At 44.4% G+C, this 17,347-nt stretch overlaps 1 protein-coding gene and 1 pseudogene across 2 annotated transcripts in view; one reads left to right on the forward strand and one right to left on the reverse strand.

The window, feature by feature from the left end:
* Window positions 1–17,347, reverse strand: part of Ror2 (receptor tyrosine kinase like orphan receptor 2) — a 204,985-nt gene that overhangs the window by 106,380 nt on the left and 81,258 nt on the right. The window lies entirely within an intron of this gene.
* Window positions 11,397–11,497, forward strand: LOC125341174 (annotated as a pseudogene).

Below are 17,347 nucleotides of genomic sequence, written 5' to 3' on the forward strand. Positions count from 1 at the left end.
TAAGTTCTACAGTATTATGTAAGAAATCATAACTGACAGACATTATCACATGCAGATGCTCCTGCCAGGGGAGACTTGGGGACTTGATCTGCAAGGTGAGGTCCATGGTGTACAGCACAATGAGCAAAATCCTAGAGATTATGCAATCCATTTGCCTGGATACAGAAATGTGGGGTTTTGTGTGTGTGTGTGTGTGTGTGCTAGTCCTGGGGTTTGAACTCAGGGCTTGGGAACTGTCCCTAAGCTTTTAAGTCTAGTGGTTGTACCTTAAAAGTTACGAGCCTCCTGAGTAGTAAAAGAGCTCAGGGACAGTGCCAAGGCCCTGAGCTGAAGCCCCATGACCAAAACAACAACAACAACAACAAAAAAAATACAATGTTCTGGGCTGTAGCTCCATAGTAGAGGACTGCAGTGCTTTGCCTAGCATCTATGAAGTCCTGGATCTGATTCCCAATGCTGGGGAAAAAAGAAAAGCCATAAAGATGTTGTACGGTAGATTTTAGAGTTAGCTAATGTCTAAAATTGTTCAGCAGGGCCATGAACACATAATAATATAGGTTAAGTGAGACTGTGGGCTGGTACTCTAATCCCCAGAGAGCTGAAGGCTTTGTGGAAAAGAGAGAAAGACAGGAAGCCCTCTCCTTCTACCACATGAGGATATATCAAGAAGGCTACAATCTTCAAAAACCAGGAGAGTCCCCCAAAAGAAATAAATCTGTCCAAACTTTGAACTTAAACTTGAAGCCTCCAGACCGAAAGAAGTGGATGTCTGTTATTCAAACTCCACCATCTTTGGCTCTTTGTTGTGGCTGCCTAGCTGACAAAGGCAGATTTCTGCAGAGAACCTAAGGATTCCCAGGGAAATCTCAGGTGAAACCTCACCATCCAGTACCCACTCAGTACACTGCCCAGAAGTTTCTGGTTCTGAGTCCTGCCTGTCCCCTCAGTGCCCCATGTTTACCCTTTCCTCTGTTGAATTTGGAGTGCTGCCATAGGAAAGCCACTGGGCTGAAGGATCTTTACTGCTCCAGTGGAGCCTCCTTAGAAGAAGGGGACCCAAATATCCATGTCTTCAGGAACAGGGATGTGCCTCCACAACTCAGCTGTTCAAGTGCAGAAAGACATGTGAGAGAGAAAGGGCTCTTTGGGTACCAAGATACCCACAGGGCACAGTGTGGAGACACCTTGGGACAGAGCAGAGGGCATTGAAGGAGGCAGTAATACTATGTGCCAAGATCCGAAGGTACAAACAGCAGGGGGGGGGTGAGGGGGGAGGTGTGGGAATAGGAAGAGGGAAGGCAAACACAAGAGCAGAATCTGAGCTTCAAGTGGGCATGGCCCCATCCTTCCCAAAGCAAAATTCAAAGGATGAGATGGCCAATTCCTGGTATCAGCATGAGTCAGCTATGCCAACACTTGCAAGGCACAAGAGAGGCACCCACTGGAGAGCTAGCCCCATCCACACAGAACACTGGATCCACATGGGGACCTCCTCCTTTCATCCTGGACCTCTCATCAGGACGCCTAGAGAGTGTTTTGTCCTCACACCTATGCTGACCGCAGGTGTGGTACTGCCCCTTGGACCTTAGTGACTGTCCTCTGCAGGTCACATGGAGGTACAAGAACTGCCCTGGAAAGGGCGCCCACATGCATGCACCAGTACTCAGGGACACTGTGGGAGACAGTGCTGAGGTCAGCTTCCACTCCAACAATCTTGTCTCCCCAAAGCCAGGCTGAACAGAAAGGCCCCATCTGCAGCTCTCCTCCAGGGGCTGTTTTTCTCATTTCCTGAAGGAGCATACTGGGGATGGGGATGGGGGTGGGGGTGGGAGGCCCCAGCTAAGCAAGCCCACCCAGCACAGGGCCAACCTTGCTCTTCCCACTCCCTGGAGGTGCTGGCAAGCAGGAAGATATCCTTCACATCCTCACTGTCACCAAACACGACACTCCCCACAGCTCAAGTTCACTTGATTGGGCTGCCTTTGATCTTGAAAGAAACACTCACTAGACTCACTGTCCATGATGGAAGGGCACAGGGGGCCGCTTTGCAGAGCTCTGCAGGCGGTGCGCATCCCCCGCCCCAGAGTGGAAACCGACTTAGAATGGAAAACAGATGGGTCTGTTCACCAAAAAAAGTTATTTATATCTGAAATCTTTCAGAGCAAGCAGAGACTTGAGGAGGTTTTTCACCTGGGGCATAAGGCTCATGATACTTGAGTCCCTTCTTGTAGCAAAGGAACGGATGTATTTTATGGAAAATAAAGACAAGGAAATGTGTCGGTGTAGATGATATTGCTCAATTTCGCTTTCTACCAACGTATGTGTGCCGGTTCCAATACGTCAAGGGAAAAAAAGCCGTTCAGTGGGGACAGCAAGGAATTTTTTTCCTGAGAATCTTCCAAGGCCAGATTAAGAGCTAAGTGTACAATGCATTAAAGTGAGCAAGGGGCCATGACCAGACTGAGCACTTTGTAGAGACAATGGATATAATGGGCCTCAAGCCAGTCAGTGCCTTTTACTTTATGAACAATCACTCTGGCCAAAGCTATAACTTTTTAAATTTATTTATTTTTTGTGCCAGAACTGGGGCTTGAACTCGGCATGCTGTTCCTTAGCTTTTTACTCAAGTCTGACACTCTACCACTTGAGCCACAGCTTCACTTCCAGCTTTTTTTTTTTTTTCTGGTTAATTAGAGAAAAGGAGTCACAGAGACTTTCCTGCTCCCACTGGCTTCAACCCAAGATTCTCAAATCTCAACCTCCTGAGTAGCTACAGTTATAGGCATGAGCCACCAGTTGCAATTTTTTTTAACAGCAGTTGGATGCAAGGCTATGGTGGGTAAGATTATGCTAGACTATTCCCTGGTTCTTTTTTCCATTAAAATTTTATGTGTGCTAGGTGCTGGTGGTGTACACCTGTAATACTAGCTACTCAGGAGGCTGAGATCTGAGGATCACATTTTGAAGCTACCTTGGCAGGAAAGTCTGTGAGACTCTTACCTCCAGTTAAGCACCAAAAAAGCTGGATATGGAACCACAACTCAAATGGTAGAGCACTAGCCTTAAGGAAAAAAGTTCAAGAACAGTGCTCAGGCCCAGAGATCAAGCCCCAGGCACACAAACAATGTGCTATCTTTCAGTAGTTGTACAAAAGTGTTTCATTTTACCATATCAATTTATAAATGCAATGTATCTTGATCAATGTCACCCTTCCCATCATTCTCCCTATCTCTCCCAACCTGACACATCCTCTCAAGGTGTCTGATTTTATTTGCATGTATTTCTGGCCATAAAGGAAATGCAAGTCAAAACAACACTGAGATTCTACCTCACCCAAACAAGAACGGCCATCATCAAATGCTAGCAAGGACATAAGGAAAAAGGCATCCTATTATAGTGTTGGGAGGAATGTAAATTAGTGCAACCACTGTGGAAGGCAGTTTGGAAATTCCTCAAAAAAAAAAAAAAAAACTAACCATAGAACTATGCAGTGATACCATTCTTGGGCTTGCACATCCATGTTTATTGCTGCACTGTTCATCATAGCCAAATTATGAAGACAGCCCATACGCCCTACAATGAATAAATGTATCAAGAAAATGTGATATATATATAAACATATATGTACACACAATATATATGTATGTAATACACACATATACATGTGGTATACATATACATACACACACACACAATAAGATGCAGATTTTGTAGCAATTTAGATAATGCATGAAGGAAACATTCTTCAATATCTTGTGGCCAAAGACTGTTTTTCAGTATTGGAGTTTAAACACAGGGCCTCACTTATGTTAGGCAGTTATTCCACCAAGTTACTGAACCACTGCTCAGTCCTTTTTGCTTTTTCTGACTTTTCAAATAAAGCTCCACATTGATGTCTAGAGTGGCTAGGACCTCAATTCTCCTATATGCTTCCCAAGTGGGTGGGATAACAGGCACATGTTTCCAGCTTTTTTAAATTTTTTTAAATGAAGTCTCAAGAAGTTTTTGCCTGGGGCTGAGGATATGGCCTAGTGGCAAGAGCGCTTGCCTTGTATACTTGAAGCCCTGGGTTCGATTCCCCAGCACCACATATACAGAAAATGGCCAGAAGTGGCGCTGTGACTCAAGTGGCAGAGTGCTAGCCTTGAGCAAAAAGAAGCCAGGGACAGTGCTCAGGCCCTGAGTGCAAGGCCCAGGACTGGCAAAAAAAAAAAAAAAAGAAGAAGTTTTGCCTGGACTGGCCCTGAATCACCATCCTCTCAATATCAGTCTTTCAAGTAGCTGGGATTACAGGTATGAGCCACACTACCCAACACCAAAGACTTTTAAAATAATTATAGCACCTAAAATATGTTTTTAATTGTTATTATAAAGGTGATGTACAGAGGGGTTACAGTTAGGTAAAGACTACATTTCTTTTGGGACAATACCACCCCTTTCCTCACTGTCTCTCCATTTTTTCCCTCCAATCCTCACCCCCAAGTTGTACAGTTCATTTACAACACAGTACGTCGTGAGTACCACTGCTCATTCAGCATACTTAACACTGGATCTGTGATCCTTGCAGGAAATAGCAACAGCCTTCCATGTGTCCATCAGATCAAATGTCATCTCTCCCTTCCACGCATCCATATTCTGACATAATTTTGAAAGTGGTGCTGCTTTAAGCAGATCCCCTTAGCCAGTATCCCTCAGGACCAAAGTCCATATAGTATGGTGTGATTTTCAGGAGTTACAGGAAATGTTCCTATTTCACATGTTCTCCTCTTTTCAATGGTTTCCACCTCACAGCCTGCTCTGGTATAGATATGGGGTCCCCTGACAGTGTGTAAAAAGGTTTGGTCCTCAGGGTGCCACTATTACTGAGTAGGGGAGATGTGTGAGTTGCTGGAAATACCTTAGAAGTGACATGGCCTCTGGGTCTTGTTCTTTGGTGCCTGGCTCATGGGGCAAATGGTTTGCTCCACCACATGCTCCAGCCATACCATGCCATTCTTGCCACAGACCCAAAACCCATGGTCCACTTGACTTTAGACTGGAATCCCCAGAACCCTTTTCTCAAAAAGTTAACTTTCTCAGGTATTTCAGTACAATAATGGAAAGCTAACTAATATGTACCCTGGTGACAAGACATTCAGGATTCCCAGCCTTTGCTTGATTTTAATAGAATCAAAAGAGCAGGAAAGGAGAGCAAAAGACAGAAAGACAAAGGGACCCAGGAGGCAGACATAAACTGAGACAAGAAAAACAGCTCTACTGAGAAAAACAACCTCTGACAGTGGGAACTAAGGCCTGCAGGGAAGCCGACTTGAAAGAGCTGTTTGCCAGAACCCAAACCCCTTCCCCACTCCCTGAGATGTATGACTGTGTGAATCTGGAACCTGGGCCCCTAGTACCAAGGCTGCTTTCCCAAGGACCCTCAGTTCTGGGATATCACTAAAAATATTTCACCTTTTGCTTCAAATAAGTCGTCCTTTCTTCCAGACTTTCTTTTACACTATGCAGTTATATATAAATACACTCTTCTGAGTCTTATATGTGGAAAAGGTTAAATAAAGTCCCTTTGGCCAGGACCTCCCTAGTCACTGCCATTTGGTACCTACAGAACAGGCTGCTTGGACAATGTGGGCCATGTGGCTGTGTGTGTGTGTGTGTGTGTGTGTGTGTTTGTGTGTGTTTGTGTGTGTTTGTGTGTTTTCTGGGGCTTGAATCAGGGCCCGGGCAATATCCCTTAGCTGCTTTGCTCAAAGCTAGTGCTCTACCTCATGAGCCACATCTCCACTTCTGACTTTTGGGTGGTTCATGGGAGATAAAAGCCTCACTGACTTTCCTGCCCTGGCTGGTTTCAAACTGGGATCCTTAGATCTCAGCTGCCTAAGTAGTACAGACGTGAGCCACCAGAATCCAGCTAACATGGCTATTTTCTGCAAATTATTATTTTTTTGCTAGGCTCTAACTCAAAGAGATTGAGGTCAGAGCCACTTTAAGATTTTACTGCTATATAATACTTCCTCGGCACAAATATCCTACTTTAAAACAAATATTCCACTTAGCACAGATATTTCACTTTTGAGTGTTTCCTTGTGTACGTGTGTGTGTGTGTATGCACATATGCACATGGTGTCATGGGGCTTAAACTCAGGTCCTTATTTGGTCCTCCCAGGAAAAATGGTCACTTCCTTTGTTCTTCCTCCTTGTATGTAGGGCCACTTCCCTAGAAGTCCCCACCTAGCACCGGTGTAACCCAGGTAATGGTGTACCAGGAGGCAGTGGGCGGTCCCACAGGCTCTGAGGTCATCACTGTGGCCACACCTTCCCACCCCTCACCTCCTTGGCGCCCTCTCTATACATATCAGTCTGCATCATTAGTTCCACCCCTTGCCCCCTCATGGCCCTTCCTTCCCTTCCCTTGTACCTTTGCCCTCTTTCCCTCCCTCTTCCCTTCCCTTGCATCCCTTGCACCCCTTGCACCCTCCATCTTGTGCAGGCCAGCAGTAAGCTCTCCCCCAAAACAAATTCTTTTCTGCCTGAACCATATGATGGTCTCCTTCTGTTGAACCTTTGAACCTTAATCCTCAGATCTCAGAACCTCAACTAAGTGAACAATTAGAATTATAGATGTGAGCCACCAGTACCCAGCTGGCTATTAGATTTTTTTTATTGTTCTAATAAACATTTGATTATTGTTGCTTTTCTGTATCATGAACAACACTGACATGAATATCTTTTAACACTGGACTGGTTGCTCCAAGCTCAGTGTGTCTAAAAGGCAAATCCTGAGGCATGGATGTAGCATGTATGCAGGTACATACTGATAATTAGATCTAACTTCCACAGAGAAAACATGCACCCTTTGTCTTTCTTTTTTTCTTTTGCACCCTTTGTCTTTCTAAGCCTGGTTTACTTCACTTAACATGATTTTTCCAGGTCTACCCATTTTCCTGAATATGACACAGCTTCTTGATACAGTATCTCTCTCAATCTCTCTCTCTCTCTCTCTCACACACACACACACACACACCACCACCACCACCACCACCACCACCACCACCACCACCACCTCATCAAATTTCCTTGATCTACTTATCCATTGTAGGGCATTTGGGTGAGGAACAAGGTTCAGATCTGGGAGAGGGGGAGGATTAGCTAGAGAAGGCAGCAATCTGTAAGGGAGAGGGTTGGAACTGAAAATGGAGAGGGCAAGAGCAGTGAGGGTAAAAGGGGAGGCAGAACAGAGGTTTTAGGATTTAAGGCAGTCATTGAGAAATAGGATCTGGTCCTTACCATTCACATAGGGAAGGACAAGAACCTAAGGTAGAAGAAAAAGCTTGAATATAGGGAACCTCTTGCCATTTGTGGTTTCTCTGTATAAAACTACCAAGGCCCTCAAGTATCTGGAGATCAAAAGTTCTGAACTAGGGCCATCAAGACTGTTTGACCAATTTATATTCTGGCCAGACAAAGGTATAAAGATGAATAAACGTTGGGTCATCTTTCAATCTGAGGGCAGCAAGATGTTTTAAGAGACAGCTGAGGGGTACACCAGGAGGAATTTTTGATTGACCTGAGCCCACTGTGGTGACCAGAAGGGGCCAGGGCCAAGAGTCATTTCCTAGAGCATCCTTGAAGAAGTGAGCTGAGGGAGGTAAGGGAGAGCCTAGGGTGGGCAGCTGATGGACACTTCCATGCTATGTGTCCAGGGATCTTCCTGCCTCTAGGGCAAAGGCCCAGAGCCCGCTGAGAGCAAGGAAAGGGTAGAGAAAGTGAGGCATGAAGAAAGATTCTACAATCCTGAGGTGCCCTCTGAATGTGGAGAGAGGGGCCATTTATGGATAAAGAATCAGTATTCAGTGTTGGGTGCTGGGGCTGGAAATGTGACAAATGGCCCTTGTTGGAGGTCACAGGAGAACAGGCTAGGGAAAGGGAAATGGGAGGGGAGAAAAGAGAAAGAGGCAGTAGAATGGTGGAGTTGACACAGGTTCCCCCATGCAAAAATTCAAAAACAAGAAAATGGAAGAAAAGTGTTGGAGGTTTGAATAAGCAATGAGAGTCAGGGATAGGAGCCACCTCAATAATAGTAAGGTTTTATTAGAGAAAACCTAAGAGAGTCTCTTCACATTCCAGCCAAGGTCCAAATAGTCCTCACACAGACTGTGGAGTTTTAAGGGGATGAACAGAGGAGAAGGGTGAGGCTGGTAGAGAATGACGGTGCTATCACTGATGAGTATCTCTGGGAATCTTCAGTTATAAGAGACTGAAATTTAAGTCAGGCTATCATGACAAAAGTCCCCAACAGGCTTAGGGCAGTGAGGCCTGACAGCAAAAGCTGTTTCCTTGTAGACAGATTGTACTCATAAAATGACATGTCAAATTCAATTTCCTGTGTACATCTACTTAAAAGTAATCATAAAAAGGAGGAATGGCTGAATGTCCATCTACTCTCCAGTTTATGAAAATGCCCATTTTCCCACACACTCACCTTAAACTTTGCCAATGTGATAGCTATAAATCTTTACCTGTTCTACATTTCCTAATGCATCAGAAGACAGAATAAATGGTCCACCAAAAATGTTCACATCCCAGCCACCAGGACCAATGACTACCTTACCTAATATGGCTAAAGGAATTCTGTAGATGTGATGAAGTTACAGGTCATTAGGTGGGGGAGAAGGAACTGAACTACAGGGCAGAGTCCAGTCCAACCACAAAGGCACTTGAAAGGAAGATGCAGGAGCTTAAGAACATGATGTAATTATAAAGCAGACTTTTAGGAAGATTCTACGTGGGTGATTCCGAAGACAGAAGCTGCTCTACAAGCTGGTGAAGGCAGGAGAATGGATTCATTTCTAGAGCCTCCAGAAGAATGTGTTCTGAACCCATTCTAGAGCTCTAGCCTCCAGAACTGTACAAGGATGTACTTATGTGATTTTAAGTAATTAAGTTTTTGGTATACTTTAGAGAGTCCATAGGATACTAATACGGCTGGTAAAAGTAAATGATTTTCCTAATTTTACTCCATACTGACATATTCCTTTCTGAACATTCTTTTCTAAATTTCTTCTGCCCATTCTCAAAGGCTTCTGTTAAGAGTTATCTTTTTTTTTTCCATTATAGCACTTGTAACATATTTAGGAATTATTTTCCAACTACAAAGTGATGATTAATCTTCACTATCAACTTTATTGTTTTGAAAGATGTCTAGGAGATTAGCAAATACTTCTGAGCATGTCTATACAGGTATTTGCAGATATAATTAGAACAAGAAGATTCCTATCTAATGAAAAGATTAATCCCTTGATGGAATCACAATATGATGGCATTAGGAGAGGTTAAAAAGTAGGAAATGCCTAGCTGCAGGAAGTAGGTCAGTGGGGGTATGTCCTTGTCCTGACTACTTCCTGTTTTCCCTTTCCCTGCTTCCTGTCTGCCATGTGAACCGCTCTGCTTTGCCCTCCCTTCCTATGATGGACTCTCATCTCTGAAACTGTGAACCAAAATAAACCTTCCTTCCTTCAAGTTGTTTTTCTCAAGTATTTTATTCACAGTGTTGTAAGAGTTACTAACACATTCAGCATCTCAATGAGATTTGCATGTTTCTCCAGGAGGTACTGGTACAAAGCATGTGTCTAGTATGATTTTGTCATAAAACACAATGGAGGGATGCTAAAAATGAATTTCAGATATCCCCATTGCTGAAAGGCACCTTCATCACGTCACTGAGTAAATTCCTATTACTCCCTGGATGTGCTTACATATTACCCACTCTGTTCTATATATTTGTTTATTTAATTACTGCAACACATTTTATACTAGATGGAGAAATTATGAGTGATTTTCTTCCCAAAATTATCTTGGGTTTTCTTGCTCACTTTCACATGTACAGGTTTTAGAAATAGTAGTGGATTTCTATAAAGTAACAATCTACTGCAGTATAAATGAAAACTGTATTAAGTTTATATGTAAATTTCTAACCATAGCAATTTTCTTTCCAAACATTCTGATCTTCTTTCAAGTCATTAATTCAATGAAGTCAAAAGTGTGCTCAGCACATTTCTGCTGAGATTATTCCTGGATATCTGAATGGTCTTGCTGTTATTGGAAACAGGATTACTTTCTCTACTTTACAATAAAAATGTCACTTATGCTGGGCTCTAGTGGCTCACACTTGTAACCCAAATGACTAAGAGGGTTAAGTTTAGGAGGCTCATGGTTCAATCCAGCCAAGACAGAAAAGTCTACAAGACTCAAGCAGGAAAGCCAGATAGGTGACATGAACCTATAACCCAAGCAACAATGGGAACCCTAAAGTAAGCTAGTCACAGTCCAGGCACTGCCCCATATCCTCAATGTAACCCAAAAAAAAAAAGACTGGAGGTGTGACTCAATCGTAGATTATCATCCTAGCAAGTGGGAGTCTCTGAGTTCAAACTCTAGTGCCAACAAAAGAAAAGGAAAACGTTTGTCAGTGGGTCCTGAATCCAGTCAGTGCACCATATTCCCAAACTGTTTCCAAGAGTTTCAATTGAGTACCTTACATTTTGAATACCGAGAGGTGAAGCTTCTGCAAGTAATACTAGTTTAATCATTTTTTAAAATGTGTGCTTGGGACCAAGTATAAAACTCAATCATAGCGTTTATTTTGTTTATACAAGACCCTGGGTTCAAACCCCACAACCAAAATAATGATAAAATAAAATTAAAATATGTACATAACATTTGCTTTATTTATCTTCCCCTTGGAGACATTCTGCCTATCAAATAACTCACGTGGGCCATTTTTTGTACTGGTACTAGGGCTTGAACTCAAGGCCTCACTCACACTATTGCTTTCCCGTGCAGGACTGGTGCTCTACCTAGCACATGTCCAATTCATTTGGCTGTTTACTGACTCTCTATAACGTGTCGATATTTTTGATGTGATTCTCCCAACTCCTACTAGCAGCTATGAGTGCTATAAACAAATCACTCCACCTCATGTGACAATAGGGAACTCATTCAAAATGTAATTCTGACAGGGGGAAGGAGGCTGAGGGTGACTCAGTAATCAAGTGCTTGCCTAGCATATGTGAGACCCTAAGTTCATCCCTGGCATGGAGATGTGTGTGGGGTGTGGGTGTGTGTGTGTGTATGTGTGTGTGTACACGCGTATGCATGTTTGAGGAGGGGGGGCTGTGGAAGAAATATAATATCCAAGTGAACTTCCCGGAAAAGGTGTGGTGCGCATAATTTTATATTTCTCTCAGTTTGGGAAATGTAAAACCATACAAATAGGGAATTCTGCAGAGAGAGGAAGATTACAAATTAATGAAATAATTATAAAATGTAAGTCAAAGTTGGACAGGAAAGGAGTATAAAAATAGGTTGAAAAACTATCCTAAAAAAATAAAAACAACTGTGCTCGCTTCGGCAAGCAATATACTAAAATTGGAAGGATACAGAGATTAGCACGGCCCCTGTGAAAGGATGACACGCGAATTGGTGAAGGTTCCATATTTTAAAAGCTGTTCTGGCAAAAAGCAAATAAGCAAAAAACTCCAGGTACTGATGACTCGTGCCTGTAATGCTAGTTACTCAGGACACTGAGATTTGAGAATCTCAGTTCAAAAACCAGCCTGGCAGGAAAGTCTAAATTTTTCTCTAATTAGCCCCCTTCCTCAAAAAATAAGGAAAGAAAGAAAGAAAAGAAAGAAGAAAGAAAGAAAGAAAGAAAGAAAGAAAGAAAGAAAGAAAGAAGAAAGAAAGAAAGAAAGAAAGAAAGAAAGAAAGAAAGAAAGAAAAGAAGAGAGAGAGAGAGAGAGGGAGGGAGGGAAGGCAAAAGTATTTTTGAGGTTCAAGTGGTAGAGCACCAGCAGTGAGCAAAACAACCCAGTAAGGGACAGCACCCAGGCCCAGAGTTCATGGCACATTATTGGCACCAAAAACCAACATAAGCAACAGCAAAAAAAATTGTCCTCCAGGAAGAGAGAAGACAGGAATATGGGAAAGATGTGAGCCAGAATACTGTGGGATTTCCCTTCTGAAGGCAAGAGCAAAGGGTCACCTTACCACTGATCGGCCAGGTCCTCAGCCAACACAATAGTGGCCTGACTCACCTGCCACACTGACAAACGTACCCTAACATTGTCCAGATGCCCGTTCCCTTTCTTTTTTTTTTTTTTTTAATTTTTTTTTTTTTTTTTTTTGGCCAAGTCCTGGGCCTTGGACTCAGGGCCTGAGCACTGTCCCTGGCTTCTTCCCGCTCAAGGCTAGCACTCTGCCACTTGAGCCACAGCGCCGCTTCTGGCCGTTTTTCTGTATATGTGGTGCTGGGGAATCGAACCTAGGGCCTCGTGTATCCGAGGCAGGCACTCTTGCCACTAGGCTATATCCCCAGCCCCCGTTCCCTTTCTTAATCTCTCTCAATTTGAAACTCCATGTGAACACTAACAAAGCGCTGAGTTGCACAGCCAAATTAATTCCCCAATCAAGAGACCTACTTGGGGCCCTGATCCTGAGCCCCCAGGATCAGCCCTCTGCCTTGTGAGGTCCAGATCAAGTCCACAGGTCACCAGCAAGCTTCTTTCTAGGCTACCTCACCAGGTGGCTGGAGCAGAGGAGGTTACTGTAAGAACTGAGCAGGCTGTGAATGGACAACAGGTCCCATGAGATCAAAGACGTGATACAGTTATGACACAGGACAAAACCTAGATTCAGGGAGACAGCACCCAGGGCTGCAATTAAGTCTGACAAACCTGCTTGCTGGGTGAGCTGCCTGGACCTCACCATTCCAGCCATCCCAGGGCTCTGGGCTCCCCAACAATAGAAATAAACAAGATCTAGAGGTCACTCACATAAGGTAGGAGGCCTAGGAAGAGTACTGACCATAAAAAGTAAATAAAATTTAAAGGAAGGTATTGTCCTTTGCCACAATGTGGCTCTTGAATGCCCCCCACATGTTGGAAGACAGTATGTGGGACCTGATCTAGTGGAAAGAAGTTAGGCCTTTAGGGGTAAGGCCCAGAAAGGATTATTAGGACTCTAGTCCCTCCAGTCTCTTTCTGTCTTTGTTTCCCAACCACCTCAAGGAGAGCAGCGTAGCTCTACCATGATGTGCTGTCTCATAACCAGCTAAAAGCAATGGGTCAACAGACCATGCCCTAAAACCATAACACAAAAGAAACCTCTCCCTTCTCAAACATATTGTCACACTGACAGAAAACTGGCTACAAATATACAAATAAAATAAACTGCATGGGTGTTATGAAATAAATCGTGTTCCTCCAAATTCATATATTGGAATCTCTGCATTCAAACACCAGAAGAACTTAAAATTTGTTTTTTAATTTAAAGAAAAAAATTCTCATTTCCAGTACCCTAACAGTGTACTTTGAGGGACTTTAAAGAGGTTGACTAGGTAAAATGAGGGCATATGGATGAGCCCTACCCAATCTGACCAGTGTTCTTAGAAGAAGATGAGATTAATATGGGCACTGGTAGCTCATGCCTGTCATCCTGGCTACTCAGGAGACTGAGATCTGAGGACCATGGTTCAAAGCCAATCTGAGAAGAAATGGCCATGAGATTCTTATACTCATTTAAACAGCATGAATAGGAAGTGGAGGTGTAGCTCAAATAATAGAGCAAGGCAACCTTGAGTGAAGAAAGTCAAATGAGTGTGTGAGGCCTTGAGTTCAAGTCTTAGTAGTGGGAAGAAGGGGAAAAAAGAGGAAGAGAAGGAGAAAAGGGGAAGAGATTAAGACAGGCACAGATGAACTCAAAGTGTCAGCCAAGTTAGGACACAGTGGGACACTGGCACCTACAAACCAGAAGAGACCAATTCTGCTGACACTTAAGACTTCCAGCCTTCAGAACAGTGAGAAAAATGTATATGGTTTAAGTATCCAGTGTGGTACATATTGTCAGAATTCCCCTAAAACACTAAGGCAATGCTCTGTTCTGAGACACTACTTCCTAAAACTCATAGCCTATAGCACCAGTGGTAATGACTACAGTCAGGAGCTGCTTGACTTTTCCACATGCTTCCCATGTACAAGCACACAGTCACTTGAATCCCTCAATGGCTGCCCCTTCATTATCCACAGCAAGCAGGGGCACAAATTCCACCATTTCCTTCTATGTCACATGCCTAGCATCATCCTACAGTAAAAGGGAGGGATCTGGCCATGAGACCCCAGGGTCCTATCCCCCAAATAACTCTGTATGCCAGGGCACCAAGTGCACACAGTGGTGTAGCAGGAAGAGAACCAGATACTCTCTCCTGACCCCACTGTGATTTCACAGCAGACCTTCCCCTCCTTCACCACCTTTTCTCTCCTCATCATCAACTCTGTGGTCAAGGCCATTTTAAAGTTCTATACATTGTCAAGGAAGTGTCATGCAACCACAGGTCATTTTCCCTTTTGCAGGAACTACCACCCCACAGCTGACCTTGACATGGGACTCTCTGATCCCCGGAGGCTGAGACAAGAGATCCATTTGGAAGTCTCGGACTCTGAAGAGATGGTGACCTGCACTAAGAAGCAACATCAATCACCTGGAAAGCGAATTTTAAAAGTCTTCCAAGCTGGATATCCGTGGTCACGCCTATAATTCTAGCTACTCAGAAGCTGAGATCTGAGGATCAAAGTTTGAAGCCAGCCCAGGCAGAAAAGTTTCAAGAGACTCTTACCGTCAATTAATCATCAAACAGTTGGACATTTCTGCCTGTGAGACTCTTATCTCCAAGTAACCAGTGAAAAACCAGGAGTGAAGGTATGGTGCAAGTAGTGGAACACCAGCCTTGAGCAAAAACACTAAGGTACGGCTGGGAATGCTGGCTTAATGGTAGAGTGTTCGCCTAGCATGCATGAAGGCCTGGTTTCAATTCCTCAGTACCACATAAACAGAAAAAACCAGAAGTGGCACTGTGGCTCAAGTGGTAGAGTGCTAGCCTTGAGCAAAAAGAAGCCAGGGACAGTGCTCAGGCCCTGAGTTCAAGCCCAGTACTGGCACAAAAGCAAATACAGAAATCATTCCAGCAGGTCCTTTTCTGTAGCAGAAGACACAAAGAGAGCATGAAGAGGAGGGTGGCTTGCAAATCCAAGTCTGCAGTCATTCCCTGGGTGCTCTCAGGGAGGAGGAGGTGACAGGTCAGGCTCCTTTGCTGGACAGACAGAGGGGGATTCCACAGCCTCCTGTCATCTTCTGGGCAGGCAGACAGAGCAGGCCACTTTCTCCTTGGGAGCTGCCTCCCCTCCTCCACGGTGCCGGACAGATCAGGCTCCTTGGGCGGGGCCAGGAGCAACGAGGCTGCCCTTGTTCCCTGCAGGTTCCACAAATCTGGTTTTCATTGAATGGAGTTTTCAGTGCTCTCCCACCACATTTTTCTTAATTATGATAAAAGAGAGTAACTTAATCAAGCATAAATCCTGTTGAAATGAACAGGAGAAAATAAGGGGGTTAACGTAGAGAAGGAGGAGGGTGGAAATGTGGCCCACAGGTCTGTGGATTTAGGAGAAAGCTGCATGAGCTGCCAAGCCAGCCATTAAAAATGAAGGCTGGTTCCCACCCAGAATCCAGTCTAGAAGCCTGCTACAGGAAGAAGAAACAAAAGACCAGGCACAACCTGCTTGATTAAGGTGCCTGGGAACAAAGACACAGTTCACCAAGCTGTCCCCACTGGCAGACTCAAGTTCCTGTAGACCCCTCCTAGAAACACCTGTCCCACAATAAAGGCTGACCAGGAGAAGATGCAGAGGTCGTGTGCACATGTGTTCACATATATATGCAAGCATACTGAGAGCAGCACACAGCAGAGGTTCTCAACATCTCTGATGGCCTAAAGTCAAAGGAGTAGTAGCACCTAGGAGGGCCCTAGAACTGCAGAATACAGCTGGGCACTGGTGGCTCAGGCTTGTAACCCTACCTACTAGGAGGCTGAGATTTTGAAGGTTGAGGTTTAAAGCCAGCCTGGGGAAGAACAAGTTCATGAAATTCTTATCTCCAATTAACCAACAAAAAGCTGGAAGTGGAGTTGTGGGTCAACTGGTAGTGCATCAGCTTGAGCAAAAAAGTTAAAGGACAGTTTCCTAGCCCTGAATTCAAGCCCCCACCACACACACATTCTCTCTCTCTCTCTCTCCTCTCTCTCTCTCTCTCTCTCTCTCTCTCTCTCTCTCTCTCTCTCTCTCTCCCTCCTCTCTCTCTCTCTCTCTCTCTCTCAGGCCAGAACTACAGAATCAAATGCTCTTGAGAATAGAGAGTAGGGATGGGCTTAGAACTCTCTCCCACCTCCCTCCCCAAAAAGCCATCTGGGCTCAACTTTAGAAACTGCTGTTACTTAGAGTATATGTCTTCATTCATAGAAGCAGGTGCTGATTTAAAAGGTAAGACCACATCACATCTCTCCATTGAAGGAGTCATTTGTGTGCTTACTATAAAGAGCTCTTAGCTCTCAGGCCTCAACAGGCCACAGGAATCCTAAGTACTAAAGCAACTAATGCATTTGGCTTCCTTAAGGACTCATTGAGTGTCGAAAGCTTCCAGATGAGGAAACTGGAGCACAAAAAGGCTCAGTCCCATAATCTACCAGAGGAAGGTCCAGGAGTCCAAGCTGGCATCTGGCTCCACAGTCATCTAATCAACACATAGTGCAAGGTACTACACAGGACTCATATCAGGTAAGCAGGGCAGTCTCCCTTCTAGACAGTGATCTCTGAGAAAAGCCCTAGGGTCAGAGAGCTTTGGATCAAGATAGACCTGGACTAATATCCAGGAGGACTCTGAAGCCCCTGCAGAGAACACCACAATAAAGGCCCCAAGTTGGTGTAACTTAGCCCTTCCTAGAAGGAACATTTGAATCTCTCCTACACAGACTCAGAGGAAGCTGAGAGTATTTTCTAGAGTCTTCTCTTCTAGATTGAGGGTCCTGGGAATATGCCTCCCTTTGATAACAAAATGGTTTCAGAGCCACACAGAAATATGCATTTCCACCTGAAAAAACCATCACCAAGAAAACCACACCAAGATACTTGGTCTTCCCCCAACCCTATTCTGAGGCAGGAGGGTGTGTGGCTTATCGGGAAACAATGCAGGGCACAGAGCTTTTCCTGATTCTGGAGGCAAGTAGAGAGAGACTCCATTGAGATGGTCTGAGGAAGACACAGGAAGGAGAGGACAGCCCTGAAACAGGGCTCAGGGTCCAGGCCTGGTGAAAAAGTGAACCACTGGTCAGCTTAATCAAATCTATACTCTCTAGGAAAGAGAAAGGCCAAGTACAAGGAGAACATCCACCTTCTTCACATGAGAGGGGTGCTGTAGAGTTCCCTCAGTACTGGCCAGGGATGGAATGGCCTTGTCACAGGGGCCT

This window comes from Perognathus longimembris, chromosome 1, assembly GCF_023159225.1.
Source record: "Perognathus longimembris pacificus isolate PPM17 chromosome 1, ASM2315922v1, whole genome shotgun sequence".
Taxonomy (NCBI): domain Eukaryota; kingdom Metazoa; phylum Chordata; class Mammalia; order Rodentia; family Heteromyidae; genus Perognathus; species Perognathus longimembris.